General features: G+C 33.1%; 1 long non-coding RNA gene across 2 annotated transcripts; it reads left to right on the top strand.

Annotated features, from left to right (window-relative positions):
• Nucleotides 1-2330: 2330 nt before the first annotated feature.
• LOC127010893 (uncharacterized) lies at nt 2331-3546 on the top strand. 2 transcript variants are annotated; one of them, XR_007763764.1, is made up of 2 exons: nt 2331-2746; nt 3373-3546. It is a non-coding gene; the product is annotated as an uncharacterized LOC127010893 (long non-coding RNA). The 2 variants fall into 2 exon arrangements; XR_007763765.1 differs by lacking the exon at nt 2331-2746 and adding an exon at nt 2914-3107.
• The last annotated feature ends 884 nt before the right edge of the window (nt 3547-4430 follow it).

Raw genomic sequence — 4430 nt, 5'->3', positions numbered from 1 at the left:
TTAAGAAACTAGAGCCCTACTTGTTTTTAAAACCATTTAGGAACTTTAAAAGCCCTATGACATATTATTATATTACCCGTTAATAGTAAAGACATTCCCCGTTAAAATTAAAAGAGTTAATTGTATTGAAAAGGGTTGCAATGGTCGATAGTTTCTAACGTGTAAGAGTGTGCGTGGTATGTTTGCGGTACAAATAGGCGCTGCGTACGAAAAGAAGGAACTATTACGAGCGCCGCTAGGTGGGAAAATGCAAGATTTTATTGCTAAAAACTTTTAGAGGAATAAATAAAAAAAAAAACAAATGAAGTCAATCGTATAACTACTGTTGGATACATGGATTTTGAAACGAGGGGTTCTTTGAATTTTTTTAAAAATTCCAGCTGAAGAAATCCTTTAATTATCCTTTAATAATTTCATAGAAATCATTTAATTATATACCGAGTAGTAGACGAATTAACAGTTTTAGATTAAAAATGTGCCATAAAACTAGATGTTCGGTTAATATAAGTTAATTCTTAAAATAATATTAAATACCAAACAAAAATTGGATTAAGCATTGATTTGCACAATCAACATCATTTAAATGTCCTTAGTAAAAGGGAAACATATTGCGTTTAGAAGCTAGCCCTATACAAAAGTGATAGTAAACACATAAACTATCAAGTAGTGCCTAGACTGCATCTTTTTGGTGAGCAGTCGTAGGAATATAAAACAGTTGATCGAACTAGAATATACAAGTACAAGAATAACAAGGAAGAACGCTATAGCCGAGTGCCTAGACTATCAGATACAGATTTTCGCGGAGTGTGGGCGTTAGAGTGGGCGTGGCCCGCTGAAACAAATTGAAATGTAAAAAACTGAAATTGTAAAAAAGAATGAGTGGTTGTATACGCTTCCTTTTACCTGTTACATACTTTCTGATAAACCAATTGTTATTGTTAAAACACAGGTCCACTGGCCTTATCAATGTGACCATGTACGCCTGTCAGTGAATCCTGAAAAAAGTTTATTTTATTAGATATTTGAGACAAAAAAGTTTGCCATTTTATCTCTGTGGACGGCAGTCCACGTAGTGCAAAGCGCACAAAAAGGGTGAGCGAAGGCGACTACTATATATACACAAAGAAATGAAAATCTACTAAATACATATACTTTCTATATTATTATATTCGGAAAGCTGCAATTTACTATGTCATTGCTTAGTATTGTTTGATATTAATAAAGCGAAGTGATGCGCGAGGCTGCTTTCTGGCGTTTGCTCTGACTGTTCGGGCGATCTGAGCAGAAACCCCAGTAGTCCCATCCCTCCTCGCAGAAGACGAAGTTTAAGGTTTGGCAAGAGCACCAAAAGCTGATCCATACTCTCGATGCAGTAGATTCTATCAAAGCACCGGAAGTGGACTAGACCTCTGCGGGTAAAAGCAACATAGAGCGGTCTGCGCTTCTTAAGCTTCATTGTTTCTGCATATATTACAAAGTTCTCCGACGAGGGCATAGACGTAGATAATTATAAGTCAATTAAATTTTAATTTTTTTTTTTTTAATTTTAAATTTTAATTTTGAATTTACTATTTTTACTAGTCCTCACTTTCTCTCTGAATTTTAATTCCAATATGCTAAGTTGTGTATTAAAATAGTCAGGTGGTGCCCCTAACTAATCTTGTAGTGAGTTTCCTTACTGATTTCCTTGATAGTGTGTGGCAGTTGGTTCCAAGTGCGAACAGTATATACAATGCCTACTTGTGCATAGGGGGGTTCTTCTTAGAATTTTTTTAAAAATTCCAACTGAAGAAATCCCTTAATTATTCTTTAATAATTCCTTTTCTTTTTGACGCACGCTATTTTTCGTCCGAGCGTCAGTTTATTTCGCAATTTGGTTGTGGTCAGTCCAGTTTTGTATTCAATTTTTGTGTTGCCTTTATTTTCGGTATTTTTTTAATTGTGTTACACATTAAAATGTCCAACTCAGTAAAGAGTGCGAATTTACGTGAAGCTGTACGATCACTTTAAGATATTTTCACATTACCTTGGGTGATTGAAGTAAGAAGAGCATTCAAAGATTCTCCATCTAAGACGATGAACGGAGCTAGACATAACCAAAATTATAGAGCAGCATTTCTGACATGCAAAGGACCGTGTTTACAAACAATCAAAGACATTATAGAAAAAAAAATGCAAAATATTGCCAAACATGTAAAAACAAGTTTTTTATTTAAGATTTGCAATGAGGAAAGGCCATTCTGGTATCTTCTACAAACATGTGTTATGTTCTAAGTAGCTTCCAGAATATTATCTTTATGTGATTTGCAAGCTCTTTTCATCGCGAAAAGTTGATTCCTAAATTGTAAAAAAGAATGAGTGGTTGTATAAGCTTCCTTTTATCTGCTACTTACTTTCTGATAAATCTATTGTGTTTCTTATGGTGTTTAAATCTAACAAAGTTTTTAAAATTAATAGTTTATTATCATTATGTGATTTGCAAGCTCTGCGAATAGTTGTTTTCTAAATTGTAAAAAAGAATGAGTGGTTGTATACGCTTCCTTTTACCTGCTACATACTTTCTGATAAACCAATTGTTATTGTTACAACACGGGTCCACTGGCCTTATCAATGTGACCATGTACGCCTGTCAGTGAATCCTGAAGTCGAACATAAGTTTCTTTTATTAGATAAGATTTGAGACAAAAAAGTTTGCCTTTTTATCTCTGTGGACGGCAGTCCACGTAGTGCAAAGCGCACCAAAAGGGTGAGCGAAGGCGACTACTATATATATACACAAAGAAATGAAAATCTACTAAATACATATACTTTCTGTATTATTATATTCGGAAAGCTGCAATTTACTATGTCATTGCTTAGTATTGTTTGACATTAATAAAGCGTGCCGACTGTAAAAAATAAAGAAAGTGTATTTATTTAGTAGATCATATATTACATTTTCGTCACAGAAGTTGATATCAAAACGTTTGCTTGTTGAAGGTGCGATCGTCACTATATTTTTACATCGTTAAGAGCTCTTTTTGGTTGATATATACAGACAAGGTTTTTGTTATTTCCTACTTAAGAGGCTTACACAAAATCCCAATAAAGGATGACCGCCAAGAAAAGTATTCATATAAATTCACAAATTTTGGTGCCCATGCCGCTATAAACCATATATGTTATGATCATTTACTTATGCATTAGCTATTAGTTAGTTGTGTCATGTGTGTGCCTACCGTTTTTCTGTGTATATGCCGATATACACAGAGAATGATTTAATATCAAGTCATAAACTTAGTCATAAACTTTACATCAAAAACATACCAACAAATTATTGTGTCCATTTATAACTATTATTGTCTTTTAATACAATTACAATTTTTATTGCAGACATTAACAACTGCATTCCGGCAGCACGACACTGATATGGATGGAATCTTAACCATACATTATGAACAATTCTTAAGCATGGTTTTTTCTTTGCAATTTAAAGCCAAGCAAAACAAATACAAATAACAAATATAATGTAGTAAAAGTTTAAAATATACTTTTATTAAACAACAATGAGGGAATACTTATTGTAAAAATAATTTAGTAAAGATAAATTATTTGGCTCATATGGAAGATACCTCTTTATTGGCGCCACCAACTGCTTTTAGTTAAGAAACTAGAGACCTACTTGTTTTTAAAACCATTTAGGAACTTTAAAAGCCCTATGACATATTATTATATTACCCGTTAATTGTAAAGACATTCCCCGTTAAAATTAAAAGAGTTCATTGTATTGAAAAGGGTTGCAATGGTCGACAGTTTCTAGCGTGTAAGAGTGTGCGTGGCATGTTTGTGGTACAAATAGGCGCTGCGTTCGAAAACAAGGAACTATTACGAGCGCCGCTATTTAAAATTTACTTTGATTTTATTGCTAAAAAACTTTTAGAGGAATAAATAAAAAAAACCAATGAAGTCAATCGTATAACTACTGTTGGATACATGGATTTTGAAACGAGGGGTTCTTCTTTGAATTTTTTTTTAAAATTCCAACTGAAGAAATCCTTTAATTAAATAATACATACCGAGTAGTATACGAATTAACAGTTTTAGATCAAAAATGTGTCATTTTTAGGAAAAAAGCCTGAATACCAGCCTTTGCATTTACTAGTGATTAAAGAGCCTCACGACCTGGGGAAAAATTTTATATGTGTACTTAGATGACATTATAGACTTTAGCAAATATGACATAAGGCAAGGTCAAGGTATTTTCCATCCTTCAAAACGCAACCATGAGGGTTGAAAATGTGATTTTTTCAAAAATGAATTATATAAGAAGTATAAAGTCTATAATATAATATGAAACTGACTTAACTTCGCCGGCGCTTTTTAGCCAACGCGCCAATTAAGTTTAGGCCCGCTTTTAGTTTTTATCTATGCGCTTTATTATTTATTTCCAT

Source organism: Drosophila biarmipes, chromosome 3L (assembly GCF_025231255.1).
Source record: "Drosophila biarmipes strain raj3 chromosome 3L, RU_DBia_V1.1, whole genome shotgun sequence".
Lineage (NCBI taxonomy): Eukaryota > Metazoa > Arthropoda > Insecta > Diptera > Drosophilidae > Drosophila > Drosophila biarmipes.
Note: the sequence above shows the minus strand (reverse complement) of the source record. Positions and strands in the feature narration are given on the sequence as shown.